General features: G+C 47.5%; 1 pseudogene; it reads right to left on the minus strand.

Moving 5' to 3' along the window:
- Positions 1 to 1,784: 1,784 nt before the first annotated feature.
- LOC146863892 (ADP/ATP translocase 3 pseudogene) lies at positions 1,785 to 2,653 on the minus strand (annotated as a pseudogene).
- Positions 2,654 to 24,959: the final 22,306 nt, after the last annotated feature.

Consider the following 24,959-nt stretch of genomic DNA (forward strand, 5'->3'; position numbering starts at 1 on the left):
ATGCATCACTTCCCCTTCAGTAAGGAACCAACTCATCACCTCCCCTGCATGGCAGTAAGGAACCAACGCCTCCCCGCCCCTGGAGTAAGAAACCAATGCATCACCTTCCCTGCGCGTAAGGAACCGATGCATCACCTTCTCTGTGGCTGTTCTTGTTTTTGATTTTGACGCATCCAAGGTACTTTGTGTTGTAAGTGTTGCTGCTATAATTTGCTATGGAAAGAACTGTTTCTACCTTTTAAAAGTCATATTTAGATTACTGCAGTGTGGATTTTTGTTGTTTTGATCTTGTGTTGTTTAGATAAAGATCACAATTGTTTTAAACAGGTGTGGTGTTCATTTGTAGTGTTTTCACCGTATTACTGTATGTGTGCAAAATGCTTTACACACTGCCTCTTAGATAAGCTCGTGCCAAGCTACCAAGGATGTGAGCAGGGGTTATTTTAGAAGCGTATCCCCCTCACCCTGACTAGGAAGAAGGATCCCTTCTTGGACACTGGTGCAAACCATTGCCAACTAGAGACCCCCATTCCTTACAGATGTGGTTTAGTCTTGTGTTGACAGAACACCTAGTTATGGAATACAGGAAGATGGCACTTAGGGTAAAGGTTAGTGGTCTAATGTGCAACTACGGAAATAGGAGTTGCTTGGTATTTGACATTAACTTCTGACTCAGTGCTGGTACACTTGCACAAGAAGGCATGTAGGGTGTTCAGTCATTGCCTGGCAATGTGCAATTATCTAAGTTGTTACACTACTATGTAAGTACATCAACGTATCTGTCCTTCACACTTATTTTGTTCTCCTCCTCCTGGGTCCCTTGGTTCTGGTTCTCATCCTTAGTTAGGCAGGCTTATTGATGTGTTATATCTTTGCTTCCTCCCTATTCAGGTGCTGGATCCCGCATCTAATACTGTTGCCTGGTTGTTGGAAATAATTCCTAGTGTGCTGCACTGATTCAAGTACCGGTGAATGAAGTATTGATAAGAGATGCTTCTATTTGTGAATTGGTGCACAACATTTTGTTAACTTTGAGATACCCTATAAGGTTCTTATGAACTTGGGTTTTAAGGTGCTGGCGTCTTCCAGTATTTACTCACCTTATAAACAGCAGTCTGCAGGAGAGAGATCACTGAAACAGCTTGTACGCTTGCACCTCAAAAATGCTAATTACAGAGAGAAAGGTCTCTTCATAGCATCAGTGGAAGAGATGCCAATGCAGCTGTGTTTTTATTTCACTCTCTCTCTTCATCCCCTTTCTCATTCTCCCTTTGCCATCCACAGTGTTTGTTTAGTTATATCTTGGCAAGGTTCTGTAAAAAGGAAGGGGATGACATCACGCCAGATTCAGATTTGTTTGATTCTTAACAACCAACTGTCCTGCACATTGAGAAAACTAGATTGCAAACCAACAACTGTTAGCAATATGGCCTCCACCGTGAGAGGATAGTGAGAAAGGAATCAAGCATGATAACTATTACACTAGACTTGGGTGAAAGAACAGCTTGCCAGCTCTGAGCACCAGTTGTAGAGCAATCATGAGGATGTTGTTTAGCAGAATGCCCAAACTAAGGGCACATTAAATATTCATCTGTGCAAAAGGATACAGTGCTAGTTTGCAAGACAAGAGGAAAATCTACATAACTGTACACTTTTCAACTACATCTTAGGTGGCCAGCAAACATGGGTTGAACGTCTTTGTTAATAAGACTGAACATCTCTCAAAGCTCGAATGGTCCATTAAAGTAGAGGAGCTCTACATGACTGGCTTAAGTAATCTGCATTTAAATGACTTTTTTAAACTCGTCGTACAGCAGGAGGACGTTGGACCATGCCCCTTTGAAAAACTGCTTTCCACCCTCATCTCGGAGAATCTTCCTCCAGCAGTCGATTGCACCAGTGTACATTAGATCAGCTCCTTTATGACCAGACTGCATCATCATACGACGCCTCTCGGTATCAAATGGATAGGAAATCACGCCAGCCACCGCAGTCGCCGTCTGTGCAATCATCCAGCTAATCACAATGTGAGTATTCCTAGGATCAGGGAGCATACCTTTTGCTGTATTGTAAACGCCAATGTAGGCAGCTCTGTAGATAATGATGCCCTGCACAGACACATTGAAGCCTTGATACAAGCTGCGCAGCCCATTTGACTTCGTGATTTTCACAAGACAGTCACTGAGCCCTTTGAATTGTTGATCATCCCCATCTTTACCAACATCAACACCTAAACATGTTCTGGCAAAATCCAAAGGGTAACCAAACACTGAGAAATGGCTCCTGCTGCATCACCAGAAGCCAGATTTCCAGCAAAATACTTCCAGAACTGTGCATGGTTGTCTATTCCTCCCAAGAAGATCTGCTTGTACTTTTCCTTGAAGGCGAAGTTAAAAGCCTGCGTGGGAAAATATCGGATAACATTTGCCAGGTTCCCACACCATAAAGAAAGAAAGCCTTGTTCTTTAGGTATATGGACAACACAGTCAATGATACCTTTGTACTGTTCATCGACAGAAATTTGTTAGCTGGCTTGTTGTACCTGCAGCAGCAACTTCACCCTCTCGATGGGGGCCACAGCCATCTTGGATATAGGGGCAGTGACACCACTGGCCAGAAAATCCTTAGCGAATGAAAGCGCCTGGTCAGACATGGCAGTGGGGATGCGCAGGTCAAAGTGAGGGCGAGCTTGCCTCAGCCCACGGTGCATGGATGTTACACAAGCGTTACTGCAGCTCGCATCATGAGGATGTATTACACAAAGGAGCATAGTCACAAGGAACTATCGCCTGGTTAACGGCACTTTATCGCAGCCAAAGATGCGATAAACGTATCGCCCCAATCATAAGCTGGTGTTAACAGCCCACAGCACCAGTATATCCGTGATAGCAGCTGCAAAAAACATCGCCACAGATGACCCCCGCAACTATCGCTAATGAGATGCAGAGTAGGTGTTCCCGTGCCAAAAGCCGCAACAACACCACACCTCAACATTCTCAACAACCAGCCAGGTCGGCAATAAGAACACAAAACAGGCGATAAGGTGCGTTAGCACCCTGAAACTAACACCTGCTCAGACCTGGTGCAAAGTCGGACGACAGCCTGCACCACAAAAGGGAGCCCAGTCCACATCCACATCAGAAGGGCAACAGATGCCATGGAGCCACTGGTCATGCAGCCCGGACACCCAAGAGGGCCACAACACCCACCGCCACCACCCCAGGACCCCAACCTCCACCCGGAACCCCCCCAGACCACCACAGAGGCAGGGCTGACAAACACAGCGGACCGCCAGGAAACACACCAGCCTCACAGACCCCTGGTACCCCCAACTAACAGAGTCGGAGGAGTCTCACACATCCAAGTCCCTCACACCTGTCCTGAACATCACCATCAGCCTGGTACTCCAGTCCCTATACATCCAACACAATGCGCAGGATCTGCTGGAGACAAAGCAAGGACCATACACCATAGCTGGATGCACACATGTGTTGGGGGCAATCCACAGCACACATGTCCTACGTGTTCTCCCTGGTGACACAGCACACAATCACCGCAACAGAAAGCACACGTCTCACATCAATGTGCAGGCAACATCCGAACACCGTGGAACCTCCACCAATGTTGCCTCCAAATACCCAGCCAGTGTGCATGATTCCTTCATGCTCCAACAGTCCTTCAGCAACCAGCGTTCCCAGGATGGCACCAAGGGAAATGCACAGCCCCTTGGCAAGTTCCAAATCAACACCCCACTAACCTCAACTCCAGAACGATGCAACTCACAACTCTGGCAATGCACACGTCACAAAATCACAACCAACATGCAAAACAACATGCCCATCCACCTGACACGACAGAACAACTCACAATGGTAACCTGGGCAAGTCGTGAACATGAGCGATCAACGGCATGGCACCTCAGCCACACACTAGCCGAATGTGGGTAGAGGTGGCAACCAGGCATGTGTGAAGGATGCAGGAGAACCATGATTGGGAAAGTACACAATGCCAAGAGTGGCGGAGATGTGCTGGACAGACCGCAGTATCCAAAACACACCCATATCCAAGGCGACATACACCTCTGCTGTATGGAGTGTAGTGAACAGTGGATGCAACCATGTCACCTCAGCCAGTGGGGGAGTTCGCTGAAATGTTGCCTGTTGCGTCCCCACTGTAAGTGTGAGCGGAGTGGGATGGCTCGGCGTACGCCAGGCCAGTGTAGGGGTGTGAATAAAAAGCACGTAGCCCTGGGCGTGGTCCCCTTCCGGAAAGCCCAATGTCTCTGCAAGGGCGGCACCTCTCACACCCCCACGAGGCCGACGCTGTCCTCGTGAGTGGAGTTGCCTGCGATCCTGTGTGTCTGCTGTACCCCGGCCCGCTGGACCCCGAACCCGTCAGGCCCGTCCCTGTCAAGGAGGGCTCACCACGTCCCTGCGCAAGCTCCTAGGCAAAGGCCCGCGACCTTGGCAGCCTCTCAGACCATCACGGCCTCCACGACACAGGCCCGCTTTACTCCTTTCTCGTTGACGTACTCTACTGCCCCCTCCGGCCTACACCATGGTCAAGTAGGTCACACATTTGGAACTGAGTCTGGATTATGTAGGAGAGTAGGATCTGCTTCTTATGGTTACCCCCACTTTTTGCTGATGTTTCACTGTTTTTCGACTTTAGTCTGGCAGGGGCCCTGCTATGCAGGACCCCAGCCTAGCTGCTTCCTCTCTAAAATGATTCCTAGTACATTATGTACACCACAGATTGGATTCGGGGGTGCCCTTATAAGTCCCTAGTATATGGTATACTGTGTACCCAGGGCATAGGTACCCCAGAGGCCTACCAGGGGCTGCAGCATGTATTATGACACCCTGGGAAGCCCTCCAAAATGACACCACAGGTCTGCTACTGCAGCCTGGGTAAGGTCGTTCATGTGCCCCTTACAGAGATATAGGTTCACTATATCTCACCTGCTGGACTTGGCCCTTTTTGGCAGGTTCACCCCTGAACTTCTTGCCTTCAGCTCTGACATGGTGGTAGTGATTTTAGGTCTCTGCGCACTTTAGCACTATGGCCCAGTGTAAAGTGCGCATGTGTGTGTGGTTAGATTGGCCTGCCCTTCCATAGGAATGCATGGGGGATATGTGTGTCCATGGTAATTCCTGGTATAAGAGGAGTGCAGGGTCGAGTTTAGTATGTGCGAACTCTTGAGGATAAATGCTACGCAAAGGTGTGCACAGATTTATGTTGACTGTTGGAGAAATGCCACTTTTAGAAGTTGGCATTTCTGTGTGCCTGCCTGCCTGATGTGAATGGCATGTCTGGCTTGTGATTGACAGGAGCTGAGAGGTGTGGGTGGCTCCAGGAGACCGGGGGAGTCAGCCCAGTGGTGAATAGAGAGATCTGCATGCAGATGGGAGGGAGGAGTTGCACCTGGGACCTGAATAGGACTGTGCCTTCCCTCCACAATGCTGACGCCGCCCCCTGTGGTGCGTCTGATCCCTGAGCCCCCACCTGACAAAGGAGAGAGGAGCTGAGCAAAACAAAGTGCTCCAAAGCTCCCCCAAACCAGTTGTGACTGGTATCCCCAAGCCTGTGCTGTGACACAAAGGCGAAAAGTGGTATAAATATAGGGGCTGTGACCCCATGAAAATGTTCACTGTTCCTGTTCTGTTCCTGGCGAAGGGGGCTTGCTGCTGCTGGGGCCCAGGAGGGACCGCAATGGGGGCTGCCGCCCTGCTGGAGGGCCCTGTGTGCTGGCCCCTGGGCCCAGCTCTGCCCCTGAGACCTCTCATGGAATTTTCCTACGGAGTCCTCCAGGACCTTTACTGCAGAGCTTGTTCCTGATCCTAGCGCCTGGTGAGCGCTTTATTTCTAATTCTCCAGAGCGCGTTGTGGTCCTGAGGAGGAGCGCTTCTGTTTCCCCCTGGCAGCGCTGGGCTGCGATCGTTTTGGGGAAGGAATCCCCAGCCTGGGGATTCCCCTGCTTTGGCTGATTTCTTGGGGGTGCCCACCCAGCTTATGCTGTGGATTGAAATGCGGGTGCACACCCCGCTGCATATTTTAATTTAGGAGCGAGCCTACCCCTCATTGTCCACCTTCTCTTTATTTTTACCTGCAGGTGCCCACCCTGCGTTACACCACCGCGGCCCGCACCGCAAAAAAGTCAGGCGAGGTTGCCTGGCAGTGGGCTGGACATGCAAAGGAAGTCCAGTCCACCACCGAGAAAGCCGTCCGGAGCCTCGCGGCTCGAGAGAAAAGTCCCGGGTCCCAGGAGGGGGCCCGGGTGAAGTCGGGGGAAGAGAACGGCTAGTGCAGGCAGCGCCTGTCCCTTGTCCCCTCCGGGGCTCCTGTGGTGAAGAGGGAGCCCCGGCGCCAGAGAGGAAGTGTGGCATTTCAAGTCCCGGGTCCCAGGAGGGGATCTGGGTGAAGAACAGCAGATAGCAGTGCGGGGCTCCCATGACCGAGGAGAGAGCCCTGCGTCGTGCTGGCAGAACTGGAGAGCAGTCGTGGAGCCAAGAGGAGATGGGAGCTGCACAGCATGGAGAGCCCGGTAAGTAGGGGCTCCTCCATTGCGTGTGCCGACCGAGGCACGGTCTGAGCGGTCCCGCTCCCATGTTGCAGGCCTCCTTGTGAGTGAGGGCTCTAAGGGAGGCGAGATAAGAGGCACCAGTGCGGGTGCCGATCTGCTGAGCGGCCCGCTTGGCAGTGGGCCACTCCAACATGGGCATGTGTTGTTTCAGAGCCCGTGTTCTCCAACAAGGGGCATAATCATTATTAAAGGGCTCAGAGGGGCCCGTGCTTGCCTGTGCATTCCCCCAGCTTGGGCCATTTTCCTCAGCTGCCCCACCTGACAGTGGGCAGCTGCAACATTGCCCCCATTTGTTTTAGGAGGTCCCGTGGGGACCCAGAGGGGCTCAGGCGGCACAGTGGTGCCAGTACCCATTCTTATTTCCACAGCTGCACCACACCAGCGCGGGCAGCTGCAACGTTTTTGAATACCTGATTCAGAGTGTCCAGGCCTCATTTGGTATTTACAGCTGTCCAGCAAGTAGTGGGCAGCTGCACAGTTTAGGCCATTTAATCCTTGGGGGCAGTTCTAATTGAGTTAGGAGTGAGATTCACTCCTTTTCCCCCCTACATTCACAGCTGCGCAGCACTTAGTGCCAGCTGCTACGCTTAGGTTTGCGCAGTGGCGCACTGTGGATTCAGCTACTTGGCAGCAGCCCTGACTTTTGGGACATAGGGCATTTGAGCCCCTTTGAATGGCGAGTTGGCCAGGGGGACAGTGAGGTAAATAGGGCGCTAGGCCCTAATGTGAGTAATGCCTTTACTATGGTCTTTTTAGGAGACCATGTGCTGAATGTGATTGATATGGTGCTAGGAAATGTGATTCATGTAGTATGATTTACACACCCTGTTTTATACCTCTAAATGTGTTTTTTATGATTATGAGGTTGGTTCACAAATTATGGTTTATGCTAGTGAGATTATGTTCCACTGTGTGATTTATGCCCCTAATGTGAGTTATGCTTAGGAGGTGAGGGTCTAATGCGTTTAGACTTATGAGAGAATTGCATAATGTGTTTATGCTGGTGAGGTTGGCGCAGAATGTAATTCGTACCTTATGTGATATTGTGCATAATGTAGTTATGTTACAGGCTGATGCTAAGTACAGTGATTACCAGTGGTTACTGGTTGTGCGTTTATGATCTGTTTTACTTTTACTAAGTTCACTTTGTGATGGTTCTGACAGTGGTCCAGTGGGCCCTGCCAGGTGTATATAATCCCTTGTAAATATGACCCAGTGCCAGGTGGCACACTGTATATTATGTGTTTACTATTCTAATGTGCTATGAGAATACAAAGGCTATTTTTGATATGACCTTGTGTGGACTTCCTTTTATAGTGTGCCTGGGATGTTGTTGCTGTGTGCGTGCGCAAATGCTTTACACATGGCCTCCGGTTGTGTCCTCTGTTCTGCAGTGTCGGCTGTGCGCATTGTACCACGTTGTCGTCAATGTGGGTGTGCTGTTCTTCCTATGTGTGTGCTGCAGTGTGCCAAGGGGATCAGGGACATGATCCTGTGTAATTGTGGGTGTGCAGTGTGCTACACCTCATTGTGCATGTGTGCCATTGTGCCCATCTCCCCCGTCCCCCCAGTCCCTGTTCGTTACTCTTCCTGTTGATGTTGTGTCAGGTCCTCTCGAGCTGTGTCCGTACTCCCTACTCTTTGCACCGTCTCCACACTGATAACTGTGGCCTCGGTTTCCTCCAGCTCCACCTGTGGCGCAGGGCTGCCACCTCCTGTCGCCATTGCTGCCTTCCTGTTGGCAGAGGGTTTGTGCCTGGTTTAGGTTGTCACGTCATGCCAGCGCCTCTTGACCTCCTCGATTGGCCTCCTCGGCACTCCAACTGCATTCCAGGTAGTCTACTTGTGGGTCAGTTGCTGGTAGTGTTCTGTCACCTTCGTGACGCTGGTCTTGTTTTCCTACGGTCTGCACCCCGTCTCCCTCTCCCTCTTCTCCTTGGCCTTCCCCGACCCCGTTGTTCCTTGCTGGTGGTCAGTGGGGGTTGTGGGGTCAGGGTGCATCCATGTTGCTACGTGCTTTGGCTTGTGTCTGGTGTGTTGTTTCTGTGGTTTTTATGGTGCATTTTCCCGCCAGGTGCGTGGGATTTGCAGGCCCTTGGCTGATTTTCGCTACTTTTTGTACCGCGATTGGCCTCATCACATGATTTTTTACATAATCCTTTCGCATTTTTGCGGCGTGGCGTTGATTTTTGCACGGCCATTTAATGCGTTATCTTGTGACTATCGCATGCTACCGCTGTGTTGTGAATACTTGGTTGGCACAGCGTCATTTTCCCACAATAGGCTGCGATGTTGAGAGTTGCGTTAACCTACTCTTCTGATAGTTATCACACGTTCTTGTAAATATACCCCAAAGTAAGGAAAATGGGGGAAGAACAGGGCAAATGTCTCTAATAAAAAAAAGTGGAAGAAACACAAATATAGCTTCACAGTTAGAACACTGCCACAGATAGTACACTAGATGTCATTGAAAGGAACAAGAGCCTAACCTCAAAATTACAAAAAAAAGTCATGTTCACTTGAATACTAATACAGAATAAAAAAAAATTGTAAATAATATTACTTAATACACCTTTGTCAATGTAGGCTTTTGTATATAATCAAGAAATATCACTATTAACTATTTCTAAATTATATGAGGGAAAGCATAAAGAACTTGAAAATAACCTCTACCATACAAATTTTGATATGTACTCTGACAACTCCAAGGAGATTTTTCAATAGATTAACTACTTGTATCCCCAAAGATCATGGAGCATACAATTACGCCTTTGAAGAAGCATCTCAATACAAAGTCTTCAAACCTATTCCTGGTAAAAAGAAGAAGGAATCAAATGACACAACAGGGCTGAGTCTCCCTCATGCGGCAGGCGACTCATGGTGGGATGAGTTGCTGTATCTTCCACAAGAGCAATAGCTGGTGTCAAGTCTGTTTGCTGAGAATGCTGACCAAGACAGAGGGATGTGTTCCTGGTTGCCCTGGACAGAGCAGCTGGTGTACAGTAGTTTCCTCTGTATTTTGCTGGGTTATTTTGGAAGAGGGGGTCTGAACCTGTGTGGGTCAAGACAAGGCCCAAAAAAGGTTTGGAACTGAGAGGCCTGTGGAGAGTAGGGAGACATAAAGCCCATTTCCTATGGTCTTTCTTCAGAAAAAAGCAAGAAATAACCTATTTCTTATATTACCTTCTACATGTACGCTCATTGATGGACACTATCTTCTGATGATGTACCATTATTTGTTATTTTATGCTTCTGATGAAAAAAAACATTGGATATGAGCTGTAGGCCTTCTATGTTTGATAGTTAACACCAAGGCACACCATTGTAAGAAGGTGTCTATTGATATGCATGTTTATGCTTCCCTTACTGCTCTGGTCTCTTGTGACATTTTGCTGTGACTGTGAGGCTGTGGGCTTTAAAATGAAGCCAGTCTTACAAGATGGTGGCCAGTTATATGTACCTTCAGTTAATTTATGGTCTATTGTGACACCTGGGTGTAATGTTGAGGGCATATATGGGGATCTTTAGAAAGGGCCCGAGTTGAAAGCCAACTAGGCATCATTTCTAATGAATGCCACTCACTCTTTACCAGAGGTAATTATCCTGTTGGAAATGAAAATCTTTTGTGGATTTGTACTTTTTGATCAGACAATTTTGTGGTATTGGAAAAAGTAATTGTATGGGAATTGTTTGGAACTTGGGACAATATCAGATATGTATATGTGTATAGAAATTAAGGTAAAGAACATTTTTGCTTCTTTTAAGATGTTACTTTTAAAATAAAGTCTTACTAATTTACAAGTCTAGCTCATGTATAAGATAGAAAGCCTATTTCAATATGGCACCGGTTTAAGACCTCGGAGGCTCATTGTAGGAAGCAGCCACTTTAACTCTATTAGAGGTATGCCCTTCTAATAGCAATTTTCTTGCTTATCAAAAAACTTCCCCTTTAGGGTAGCTGTAGCTATAGATACATATCTCATCAAATATGATCAAAGTCATTCAGTACTTATAGCAGTTTCATTGTAAACAATGTGTCCTTCTCATAACATAGATTAGAACAGGAAGCCATTTACAACATGACACTGGTTTACTACTGTAGGCGCTTCTAGTAGGATATCATTACCATGATTTTATATGGAGATGCTCTACTCCTGTAAAGATTTCTTGTTCATTAAAAAATACTTTGAATGGTCTCTGCGGTACACATTTATATCATTGGACATGGTCAAAGCCACAATATAGTTACATTTAACTATGCCTGATACATTCATATATACAGTTGTTATACAGCTTTTAATTTGTCCTTTGCATCATATGGACTGTGAAAGGGAGACCATTACACTATGGTGACTCTTAACAATATCACAAGCTTGTTGGAGATGTTTCCTTTTCCACAGTGATTTTTTAGATCACTTATACAGTACCTGTTTTGAATACCTTTTGCTATGGACAATACAGTCATTGGAAAAGACCAAAGTTATATTGTAATTTATTTTAAATGTATTTGACATGTCTACTTTAAGGTAAAATCTACCTCTGTATAATGTAGATCAATAATAACAATAATACCTTGTCTAATTGTTTGTGATCTTAGACGGGCACAGCATTTTTAAATAAATGTTGTTATACTGTGTTGTTATACTGGGTAAAAAGTGTGAATGTTGGAATAATTATTATTTTTGGATTTGCAACATTTATCCACAAATCTTGTTGGTTCTATTGACTCTGCTTTTAGGAGAATGTGAAACAACTGAACAACAATCTCTCTTGAGGTTCATGGCACAATAAATCTCCTGTAAGAATAAGAATTGATGAAAGAATCTTTATAAAACTCAGCGGTATATTCTCAAGATCGTGTGATAACCATCGCAAAAGCTACTTAACGCAACCCTCAACATTGCAGTCCATCGCGGGAAATTTACGGCGTGTTAACCAGGTACTCACAACACGGTGGTACCATGCGATAGTTACCAGATAACGTAGCAAATGACCGCGTTAAAATCAACGCCATGCCGCCAAAATGCGAAACACGAACGCAAAAAAAGCTGCGATGAGGCCAATCGCAATACAAAAACCAGCGAAAACCAGCAGCAGGCCTGCAAATCTCACGTGTCTGGTGGGAAAATGCACTATAAAAGCAACATCAACAGGGAGAGTAACGAACAGGGACTGGGCGGACGGGGGGAGATGGGCACAATGGCACACATGCACAACGAGGTGTAGCACACTGCACACCCACAATTACCCAGGATCATGTCCCTGATCCCCTTGGCACACTGCATCACACACATAGCAATAACAGCACATCCACATTGACGACAATGTGGTACAATGTGCAACCCTGACACTGCAGAACAGAGGACACAACTGGCTCCGCACACGCGCAGAAACAGGTCCACTACATCTGACAGATCTGGAAACTGTGAAATTTAAATGTACGCATAAAACCTCATAACCATCATGTAGTTCAAATGTACAGTGTCCCGTATCAAAATCCTGCACCTCAAAACAGTCACAATGTACATTGTCATACAGTCTGCATGTAAACAAGAACAATGCACTAACACACATATCAACACAATGTCAACATGCATCTCCCCTCCACATTGCAGAGGGACACACAAAACCTCCAGCAGATCACAGAAGACCACACATCAGTGATGCAGGAGAGGACCACCACACCTTCGACACCAACCCCCTACAACAGCCCATGGACATCCCACGCAACCCACCACCAGAACAAGGACAGCCAAGCTACTTAGAGGAGAACCCAGCCCCTGCAACAGACCACACAGCTTGAAGCACCTTCAAGCACGGCAGGCTCACAACACTTCACCGACCCACACAGGGCACCCCAATGCCAGGTGTCAGAACACCAAAAAGAGGTTGCCCAAAAGGTGCGGTGTGTTCCGAACCCATGGAAGGTGAACTAGATCACATACGTGGGTGTCTAATACCCTTCAGGGACCACCTACACCCCACAAAGGAGATCCACACTGCCGAGACATATGCAGATGCACATTCCTAGTACAGAACCACACCCAGGGGCACGCACATATCAGTCACACACCCACATTGGCTCTGCCTATGATGGCACAGTCCACTGCCCTTACGAATTGTGTGGGTGATGACAAAGCTACATGTCCAAGCTCTAACTCGCTGCCTGCGGTGACATGTCTGCATTCGCTGTACACAGCACAATTTAATGTCCTAGGGCCCAGGGCCCTCATGCATACAACAAGACAACAGGGATACACACAGATATCATGTTGAACTGGCTAAGGGCATGTGCGCCCGGCCCCTTTATTGGCAGGGCCAGATGTACAGTGACGCCTGTGCTGGTTCTGTGTGGGGTGAGTGTAAGCCAGCCCTCAAGGAGTGCTTGGTGCTGGCAACAACTTGAACATTGGACACCAGTGCAATGGAAACAGAAAACACCTGCATAACAGAGTCAAGTGCTGAGCACCATAGAGGGAGCCGGAGCAAGTACAGAGTTCACCCAACATACAAACAGAAGTGTCCGTGAGTTGCAGTGCGCTGCGGTTGGGTCCCCAGAGCTGAGCGTGTTCATGTGAAGAAAATGTCTAGGATTCTGTCCCTTCTGGACATTCCTGAGGCAGCTACAGTGGGGGGGGGGCGGAGTGTAACCCTTGCATCATCTTCCTCATTGCCGTCCCTGGTCTCCCACACTGCCTGAGGTGACATTGCTGCGTGAGCGCTCCACAGCACATAACCAAAAAAGTTATGGACGACGATTCATGGTGCACAGAGCTAGTGGCAACTTGAGGGCTGAGCAGGGGATCAGGCAGAAGATGGCATCCACAACAGGTACAGGCAACTCCGTCAGTCTGCCAGTACGACCGTTTCAACACTGGCAGTTGGCAGTTGGAGTTGGTCCTGGCGGTGGTGGCGTGTGCCATTTGCGGTGATGCGACGTCCGGGCTGGTCAGGACTCGATTTGATGTGTGAGCCCTGGTGGGCCGTATTTGAGGCTGGAGGCAGTGGATAGCGCATGGTTATAGACACATGTCGTTGATGACCCCAAGGCCATCGCCTCAGAGGCCATCCAACATCTCAGAAGACGGGGTCCCGAACCTGACCAGCACAGAGTTAGTGGCCCCAGATACACTGCGGCCGGCACAGGCACCCCGTCACGGGACGGTGACTTGCGGTGCAGTCAGATGGGCCAAGCGAGCTGAGCGTGTCCTCATCAATGTCCGAGGTTGTTTGTGGCAGAGGGTTGCGGGGGACAGTGGAAGGTGTCCTGCAGGGCATGATGCAGAGGGTGGAAGCTGTCTGGAAGCAGCAAATGGAGGAGTGGAATGCCACAGCATCGTTTTAATAGCAAAGTCAGTATCACCGACATGATGGCGACGACAACCCCAAGTCCATGGACTCAGTCACCACCAAACTTCAACCAGAAAGTGTCCATGGGGATCGGGGGAAAAGACTTAGGGCCCAATTCACAGAACTAACTTAAGACAAAATCCTAAACTTACTACTTTTGGTATTCACAGAAGTTAGGATTTTGACTTAAGTTTGTCTTAAGACAAACTTAAGACAGACTTAAGACAAACTTAAGACAGACTTAAGACAGTCTTAAGACAGACTTAAGACAGTCTTAAGACAGACTTAAGACAAACTTAAGACAGACTTAAGACAGACTTAAGACAGACTTAAGTTAGGATTTTGTCTTAAGTTTGTCTTAAGTCTGTCTTAAGTCTGTATTAAGTCGGTCATAAGTTTGTCTTAAGTCTGTCTTAAGACTGTCTTAAGTCTGTCTTAAGTTTGTCTTAAGACAAACTTAAGACAAAATCCTAACTTCTGTGAATACCAAAAGTAGTAAGTTTAGGATTTTGTCTTAAGTTAGTTCTGTGAATCGGCCCCTCTGTGGCACCGGGGTTGAAAGGGGATGCAGACTGCGTTGAGGCCTGTACATTGACATCAAGTCAGCCATAAATAAATCAAGACTGAATTCGAATAGTGTGACCTACTCGACTGCAGTGGAGGCCTGAGGCAGCAGTCAGCGCGTGCCAGACGCGGTGCAGCAAGCTCCTCCTGAAACTCTAACACACAACGTTGACATGACATTTGGGGGTGACTTGTGGTTGACGGAGGCAAAAGCACCAGAGCCGAGCGGGTGTTCAGTCAGCGACGATGACGTGTCCTGCCTGGTACGGACTGGATTGGATTGGCGTGAGGCCTGCTGGACCACGGTGTAGGCCGACGGCGTTCTCATCAAGAGCCCACAGACATGTGTGGTTGGGATGCCAGACACGTACTTGGTATCACCACATCAAAAGGAGTACAGGGATGTAAACTCTGCAATAATGTGCGTACTTGGACAATGTATGATGAAGACTCAGTCCAAAATGTGTGACCTACTCGCCCGCAGCATAGGCCGGAGGCAGTAGTCAGGAAGGGCCCACAGCCACGTGTCGTTGTCTTGCGATGCACAGAGTTAGTGACACCAGGGCAGTTGTCGGTAGTATTCGATCACCTCTGTAACGATGATCCTTTTACCCTCTGGACTGAAACACGTCATCCTCATACACCTCTCCTTGCGTGCAATGATAAGTACTCTGCCATTGACAAATCAAGACTCAGCCCCACATGTGCGAACGACTCGAACGCTGCGTGGCCCGAGGGCAGTAGTCCGCGTGGGCCAAGGGACACCTGTGGATGGAATGCTATGCACAGACTTGGTGTCACCACATCGAAGAGAGTATAGTGAGTTAAATCTGCCATACTTGATGTTCTCGGCCATAGTGTAATAAAGACTCAGTTTCAAATGTGTGACCTACTTTTCTGCTGTGCATGCAGGTGGGGTACAGCGGGTCGGTGTCGCGGAGGCCGTGATGGTCTAAGGAGGCTGCCAGGTTCTCTGCAATCTGGCTTGGAGCTTGCAGTGGCACGTGGTGGGCCCTCATCGACACACGCCGGTGTCGGAAGGCGTGCATTGAAGCCTGGGAGCGCTGGGACTGGCATGACTAGTACGCGGCCCGGGTGCAGCAGGCTCACAGGAACGCAGGCAACACCGCTCACGGCGACAGCATCAGCCTCATGGCGGGGTGAGGGGCGCTGCCCTGGCAGAGTCGTTGGGCATTCCGGAAGAGAACCATGCCCAGAACTACGTGCTTTTTATTCACACCCCTACCCGTGCCTGGCGTTCGCTAGGCCAGCCCACTCTGCTCAGGCTTACCGGGAGGGACGTAACAAGCTACATTTCCAGGATCTTCCCCACTGGCTGGTGGGGTGACACGGTTGTGTCCACTGCACCCCATACACCAGCTGTGTATGTCGACATGGATATGTGTGTGGTCTGCATACTGCAGTCTGGCCATCACTCCAATGCCACACTTGGCATTGTGTAAATTGTCATTCATCGGTCAGTTAGCTCCTTCGCACATGCCTGGTCCCCACCTCTTCCCACAATCTGCTATTGTGTGGCTGAGGTGGCATGCAGTTGATGGCTTATGTGCATGGCTGGCCCAGGTTGCCAGAGTGAGTTGCGCTGTCGTGTCTGGTGGGTGGGCATGTTGTTTTGCATGTTTTATGTGAGTTTGTGACGTGTGCATTCCCAGTGTTGTGAGTTGCATGGTTGCGGAGTTGAGGTGTGTGGTGTGTTCATTTGGTACTTGCCAACCAGCAGGCATTTACGTAGGTGCCAGCCAGGAAGCGCCGGGTGATGATGGGCTGTCGGAAGATGTAGGACTCATGTACTCGGAATGGGTGGTTGGCGTCGAGGTTAGTGGAGAGTTCCAGGTGGTCCACTATTGCCTGCACAGTGATGGTATGGGTGTGCTTTCGGTTGCGGATATTGTGTGCGGTGTCACTAGGGGGCACAAGTTGGGCATGTGTGCATTCAATTGCCCCCTGACACGTGAGGGGATCCAGCTATGGCTTTGACGCCTTGCTTGGTCTACAGCTGTTCCTGCGCAGTGTGGGGGAAAGATAGGTAGTGTGGTACCAAGCTGATGATGGCATCCAAGGCAGATGCTGTGTGGTACTTTGGTATTAGGATTGTTATTATTCATTTGAATATTTTCCATAGGTGCTGTGGCCACTAAGTTTTGCAAATGCATGTTATATTATTGGATTTATTAATGATTTGGCTTCTGCTCTAACTAACCTTTTACTTCCTGTAATGATTGCTTTGACAATTCAATAAATCTACAAACTGATAACTGGAAGAATCCTATTTGTGGCTATTTTTACTTAATAGTTTTGGCTGATTATTTGAGCACAGGATTCTCCCTTTCCCACCAATTGAGCCTCCTTAATCTTCATTACGTCAACAATGGGGAAAAATCAGCTCGCATTGTCTTTAGACTAGAAACACAATTTTTCTTTGTTGTGCTTTGGTTACTGCTGCATTTGAGCCCCTTGCATATAATTTTCATTTACGGGGCATTTTTATTAACCTAGTGGTGCAGGGCAGCGCAGCAAGTCACCCTGCTACTCTGCTCTGTGAACCTGGGAAAGGGCAGGAATGTGCTGTATTTATCCAAAACGATGTATTCCTGTCCTTTCCTCTTGTGCTGGTGCCATTTTGAAAGCCGAGCACCAATCCATTGGTGCACCTCAATGCAACTGCTACAGCTTATCACCAGCTACAAGTACACACCAGGAAGCGAAGCTGTCTTGCAGACAGAAAATGAAGCAGGAAGTGTAGGAGGAAGGAGGGGCTATTTAACGACTCATGGGGTTTCAATGGAAATAAAAGAAATATTGGATTGCAAGCTCTGTCTGGAGGCAGGAGCAGCCTCATTCGTCATGATAGACGAGAACTGACTTAGGGGCAATGGGACAAGGAATGTGGATGTGGATGAGGATGGCATTGGCGATTCTGCATAACCAACTCATACACATTACAGCGGCTCAGGAATTCTACCATGTTTAAATGTCTTCGTATCCTCTGTGAACCCCTGAATAGGTGGAAATCTTAAACGCATGAATAAGAGTAATAGGAAAGATGTGGGGCTTTTTCATTTGGCCCTGTGTGAATTGAGCACATTTGAATACAGGCATTTTATCATAACGCTCAATATTCTACTTCCACCCATTCACACGCATTTTCAGCGCATGCTCTCGAATAAGTACGGCCTGTGTCTCCCATTTTGCTGCATACTGTCGATACCAGTTTTCAACTTGTGTACTTTGGTCAGAGATTTGTAAGCACATATCCAGTGCTTAATTTGAGCCGGAGCTTTCCAGTGCTGAGCACCGGCACTTAATTAGTTTCCGGTGCTCGGCACCCTCACCTAATTGTCGACACCACACTTAGGGCAGTCTGCCACAAGGTGGCGCTGCTCATGTAATTTAGAGAGGAGCAGTATAACAGCTGTTTAGAGAAACGATATACATTAACCCCTTCAGCGCTCATGACGGAACCACTCCGTCATGAGCCACGGGTGCCGTGTGCTCATGACGGAGTGGTTCCGTCATGCTGCGGCCGTTGGCCACCGCTCCTCCCACGCTGCGCTGATTCTCCGCCTGTGCGAGGGATTAGCGCAGTGGGCGGAGTCATGACGGAACCACTCCGTCATGAGCACAGCTCAACCGTGGCTCATGACGGAGTGGCTCCGTCATGAGCACAGCGCCACCGCGCTGCCCCCAAACCCCCCCCAGCGCTACGGCGGAATTCCTGCCGCAGCCAAGGGGTTAACAAAATGACTAATACCTGCCTCCCCCAGCCATTCCTTTAGCTTTGGAGATCTGGAATAATCTTTACTGTCGCATTTACATGCGAGAGAGAGGGTTAATAGTTGTTTTGGCAGTGATGACAGGGGCGATGGGTGGTGCAAGCTGCATTGGCCTCCTGGTCGGAGCCCTGGCACTTAATATTTTACAAATTAAGCACTGCACATATCGTTTCAAAGAATGACGCGATTTTTTAACAAGATGTATACATCTATACATAGCTATATATATATATATATATATATATATATATATTGCTGTATCTATATATATCTATATTTATATATATATATATATTTATAATTGTTGAAACAAGAGAGGCTCTGTGGCAGTGCTCTCTGCACAGCCTGGCCGTTTGTGGTTGTGATAAGGACAGCACATCTCTCGACGCTGGCAGCACGCATTATTGTTATAAGTGACATTTCCATTGGCATTTGCACATATTTCGAGGCAAGCAGAGGCGCTTGGCTTTTTTAAATGTCCGGGAGCTCTCAGGGCGGGTATCTCGCGCTGGCTCTAATTGTCAGCCTGTTTGTCTCTTTCAGAAAATGCGTGCGCAGCGCGTGAACTAACTAGGCAGCGTCATGGCAACAAGACAGCGCGGGCCAACGAAGCCTGGAGACCCGCTGAGCTACAGAGGAATGGAGACGAGGGCACAATCAACCAAAATATGTCTGCAGGTTTTTTTTTTGTCTTTTGAGAGGACGTGAAGCACAGAAAGGCTTAACTGTTTTTGTTAGTGTCAAATTCACGTTCATAATCCGGGAGTGCTACCAGCAGCGTCAGCAATGGAACTGGTGTTTCTCCTTACCCGGCACACTTGCGACATCTGAATTATGGGCAAGTGTTTGGGAATAGATGTGCAACAATATTTACGAAATTGTGGTTTGGCAGTATAAGTATATTGCACTTTAAGAAGGCTCATCATTATCATGCGCTTTTGCAAACCGCCCTGTTACCTTGTTCACCTGTGTTCTCTCCTGTCTAAATACAGAAAATCAATGTAATATCTTGGCACTGGAATTCTCCAAGCTGTGCTTAAATTGTTGAAGAATAAGTGCAGGGGCCTAACATTTTCATGAGCCCTCTGCTGGCACCAGGGCCGGACTGAGGAACCATGAGCAGCCCTGGCAAACATGCTCAACCCAGCCCGCTCCATTCATCTCTTTCTCTCTTGAAGCCTCCCTTCGCCTGCTGCAGCTAACCTTGCTGAGCTGGGGGATGGACAGAGGCACAAGGATTGGCCCTAGGCTCTCAAAACCCGCCTTCAAGGACTCCGGCCCACCGGTGGAACTGCCCTTTGGAATTAAAGGCCTGTCCGGCCCTGGCTGGTCCTGTGAAATGCTCTTGATGTTAAATATCATGGCTGATTACTGTGGATCTCACCTAACACATCTGTCTTACATTTTGACTCCAGCTCACACCTCTTTCTTTCTCCACGCCGCACTTCCTGCCTCTTTATCTCACTCTTGCATATTCTTTTCGTGTCCTTGATTTCTCCCTTTGTCATTGTTTTCCTGCCTTTCTCTTCCTCCTTCTTTCTTCCGTGTCTACCTTCCTTGCTCATCGGCACTGTCATAAACTCAGTCCCCAAAAAAATGACTGCAGTTCCCAACACCTGCAACCACCTGCACAAATCAAGCACTGGCTGCAGAACTCACACATTCATGGACTTCTCCTCTGTCTCGAACAGTTTTGGGTAGGGTTTATTTGTCCTTGATACATTACATGAATCACTTGCAACCACCTCTGGGAGGTAGTGGTCTAACTTACTTAAATCTAAAAAGAGTTATGGCCACACTCCAACAAACAAGTAACAACACCTACCATGTGTACCTTGGCATTAATAGCCTTCTACTCTTTCTGGCACTTCCTTTCATTGTGGAACACGTAGTAATATACATCACAGTTCATCTATCAGTCAGCAGCTGCAGGTTTTAAAATTTCATGTTCTCATGTTGCAGTTTTTATGAGGTAAATGTAGTAAGAGAAGCATTTTCATCTTCAAAAGGTGAACCACACTTGTGTGGCAGACTCACCACCAGGACTACGAGTGCGTTACCTTCTGTGCTGCGAGAGCCACCACCTCTGCCTGCTTAGAAGGGGGTGCCACGAGAGTTTACCTTGAGCCATTATTGTCACCTGTCCCCAGCCCCAGCCTTGCCAAAAGATTCATGTCCATATCCCCTGTAAGAAGAAAAAGACTGTCTGGTGGAAAAACAAGCGAGCAAAGCATCAACTCTACTGGAAGAGTCAAAGACACTTGACTACCTCGCTGCGAAGACCTGGAACTCCCTTCCTCTGCATCGCAGGCAATCACCACCTCTGCCTCAATTCAGGAAGGACCTCAAGACCTGGCTCTTCAACGGAACAGCAGGCCCCCCCACCCCACAGCACCCTGAGACCCTTACAGGTGGGTAGTTGCACTCTACAAAACTCTGATTGATTGGTTGACAGATGTGGATCATGGCATGGATGGTCTTCCACAATAGTCAAAGGCTACGCGCACCTCCTGTGAATGCCCCTTGTCTCAAGGATGCACCCTTCTGCTGTAACAGTAAGGTCTAGTCGCTAACCTTTCAAGGATGCTCAAAGTACTAGCCACCTTCTGGCCCTGAACCCTGGTGACATCAATTAGTATATCCTGCATCATGAGATTTTGGCTCTGTGGGATCTCTTGCATCTAATTCCACCACTGGATAAGTTGTAGAATAGCGTAATACTGTGGAAATGTGGATTTTCCTGATCAGCTATGTCCCCTATCTTGGACCCCAACGGTTCTATATGCATGTTACAAGTACATGTATGTTCCCTCCAGTTCCAGTTTCTAAGACGCAAACATACGTGTGTCTACCGTCGACATGTTCTCTGTCAGATCCGCCATCAATGGGCTGGATATTCGATTCCTAAGTATGAAAGGCCACCGACTTTATATGGCTAAATTACTACATTTTTACAGTCCAGGCAAGTAGGCCCGATTCTGTCCTCAAAGCCTTTCCCTGCTCTCTATCTCTGACAGCTTCAGCTTGAGCTCGCATCTGTATCCATGAACTTTGTCCTACTCCCTGTGCAGCTAACGGTGCCTGCCTCGGCCAGTTTTCGCCTGCCTGCCAAGAAGCTGTATTTCACCTTCGAATTATCTATTTTGCTCTTCAGCCGATGCATTCCTGTCTAGTGATTTAGGTAAACATTTCCTTTAGCTCACAAGCAAAGGACTCAGCCTTTCCGTCCTCTTGCAAGTGATTCATAGCCCTGCTGCCATGGAAAGTTTTCTGCCCCTCGCATCTCATATAGACACTTAGGCGTTTGTGCACGCACACAGTCAGTATAGACTAGATTCTGTCCGAGAGTCCTTCCTTGTGGATAACATAGTTCTCTAAACATAGGATGTTAGATATGATTTGGGATTAGGTTGACTTGACCCCCCAGACTTCTCGTCTCCACATGTAGAGCTAAATGTCAAGTCCCCTTCACCCCCTAGTTGCACGTCACTCACACGTCATGCTGCTGCGCGCGCATCTATGCCAAGTATTATCTTATAGATCCACCTATGTCTGATAATCCTAACCAATCATGTTTCTTTTATTCCTTATTACGCCTAGTTTCGATTACGTACCTGTTATGTCACTTTTCTTATCAAATGTTACGCCTTCTACATTCGTTTCATTGTAATGTACTTATTATAAAAATGCATGTCTGTCAATAAAGTATTGTACTTCACTTCCTGAACCCTCGTGGTGACGGAACCTGAAGGCCGCGACTCGAGTCGGCCATTTTTTATGGAATAAAGCCCATTTAGAAAACCTCTTATACCACGGATTCTGCCTCTTGTTATTCTGAGCTATTTTTATTTTATTTTAAAGATTCCGTATGAAATTCAGTATTAGGTAAAAAAGAATATTTACCACATAATGGCGCCCGAACAGGGACACTTTCTCATCTCACGCGCCGGCGGTACGTTGCAGGCCCGGTCTCCTGCCACAGCTGGACGGACCATAAACGCGTACCAGCAGGATTTCCTGTAAGCTCCCTCCGGTCAAGCGGGGGCGACTGAGGCTGCGATCAACCCAGACGAGGCGGTGAGAAGTGCGAAGTATCCCGACCAGAGCCTAGCTGAGAGAGCAAGATCCGAGGTATACAGAGGCCCACCAGGTTTTCTCGAAATCCCGATGTCCAGAGGGTCCGCTGTCCGCAGTCATCGAGTCCTGTCCTTTCTCTGAGGCCTTCCGTTTCAAGGAGCTACTCGGTGAGTACCATCGCCGGGGAGGCGTGTTGACGCGCACATAGGTTGTGCCGGTCAAGACGGATTTGGGTACACAAATCCGGTCTGCACTGTTTAGCAGTGTATATGTACTGTTTAGCAGTATATCAAGTATTCCGAAGTATTCAGTTATTGTCAAGAATTCAGCGTGGTGATTAGTTAGGCAGACTGTCATCATTGTCGGTCATTGTTAAATGTTTAATGTTTAATGTTTTCAGAAATGTCTTGCATATTGTGGTATGAATGATTGTTCATTGTACACTGTTCATTATTGGGTTTTTTTTCGTATTAAGTAAGTTCAAGAGTAAGTATCAGATCAGTTGTCAATATGCCGCTCTTCTCGAAGTTAAGACAGATTACTACCAGAAAAGGGGTGCTTGAAGAAGCAGTTCCTATTCCTCCTAGGGACACTCCAGGGCATTTTATGTACCATAAGCATGGCTTAGATGCCATATTGTTTCTTGATCTATGGGTAGATTATACCAAGGGATTGCCGGAAAGTCAAAGGTGGCCCGTAGCGGGAACCTGGGATGCAGAATGCATCATGAAAGTGGAGGAAGAGTTATGGAAAAGAAAGGTCAGACAGTCACAGAAAGACGCTGTTGAGTTATGGCGTAAAGAATCTCATAGACGTACAGAAAAAGCACGTAGACAAGAAGAGAGGAGTAAAGAAAGTTCAAATAAAGTTCAAGAAAATCTATTAATTGAGGAAGGTATCCGAGTGAAATCAGAACAAGTAAATAGACAAAGGAATGCTCTTATGAATGGTATGTATCCCCTTCTAGCCGAAGGACTACCTAAGGCTGCTCCAAAGATGCCAAAAGACTTGCCACCCCCATTATTTCCAATTAAGGTACATCCAAAAGGGCATCCCAGAACCGCAGAAGATGTTTTTCTCTCCTCATACCTAGACGACGCAGCTCCCGAGTATGCTAACGCCGCACCACATAGACCGTCTGGTGTAGGGGTTCAACGTCAGGATCAGGTATCTGTCCCCGTGCAACAGCAAGTCCCGACGCAAGCGTCGGCAAGCACATCTGTTTCCGCATCTGTCTCCGCAGTCGACTCTACAGAGGTATCGACACCCATAGTTGCTGTGTCACGTTCAACGAACCCATTCACACCCGACGCCCCAGATGGGGCCACGGGAGGTGCTAGCAGTACCTTTACACCACCCAGAATAAATAAACTTGTTTTTCAAGAGTCAGCGCATTCACGTACACCTAAATTCGTAAGTGAACGTACGCTTAAAGAACTCCTTGTAAATTGTAGATATGACCCGGTGGTTGGTAAAGAGGATGAAATGGTCCTGGCATCATTACGTATCAGGCGAGCCGCAGAGTATTTAGCGAGGTTACCGGGGATGATTACGCATCTAGATAACATATATCATTTTGTTCAAACAGGACGAGATCCAGGATGTATTAACAGAGCTATGGAATTCCAGAAAGTAGAGATACAGGGGGAACTGTTACGTTTCCTCATAAACTGTGTGATCAGAAATCAAGACCGTCCGGGGGTAGACCCGAATGCAATGCTTATTCTTACAAGATGGAGTCAGAATATATCAGAAGGGAGACACGATAAGCAAAATTGTATAATAGCCATGTGCCGAAAAATCCGTAAAGAAATAGAGCGTATTCATGAAGAGAGATTGGGAACAGACGAGTTCGAGCAAGATGAAGTGTCCGAATCAGGGAATTCCGCAAGACAGTCAGAGACCATAGCCTATGTAGGCAGAGGAAGATCCTGTGAAAATACTAGATGTTTTTCTGATCCCATACACTCTGTATGTCCAAATAATAGCAGAACGTATCCGACGCCTGTAATAAATCTGAAGTCTCCTGAACATTCGTTTCAAGCCGCAGATAAAATACTACGAGAACGAAGGGGTTACCACCTCCTCGATTCCATGGATGAGCAAGAATTAGCCAGATCAGCTGTTCACTGGATTGACAGTCCTGAAAAATACGGTGATGAGACCGTAGCACACACGTTTTTTAATCTCAGTACAGATGAACAACGTTTAGCTGGAATATATATGATTCAGCAACTCCTCATATTATATAAGAGCCAACATGCTGACCCTGGTCCTTTACCTGATATATTAACGGAACTACTCACGAACAGATGGAGAGGTTCTAGTAACAAGCTAATTAAAGAGATATTAGTGTCACGTAAGCAGTATGTCCTTTTTGTAAGTCCGGATTCTCTCTCGCTGCCCCGCAGAGAAAGAGCGCCGTACTATATGGATAGACAAAATCCCCTACGAGAAGTGCACCCAATAAAAGGCGAAGACAATGAGTTTCACCGTGTATTTGTTTACACACCCATATCAAAAATGGAATTATTAGAAATGAAAAAAGTAGTACCTAGTCATGACAAAGACCCAGCGGGTTTCCACAGAGAA

Source organism: Triturus cristatus, chromosome 2_1, assembly GCF_964204655.1.
Source record: "Triturus cristatus chromosome 2_1, aTriCri1.1, whole genome shotgun sequence".
NCBI lineage: Eukaryota > Metazoa > Chordata > Amphibia > Caudata > Salamandridae > Triturus > Triturus cristatus.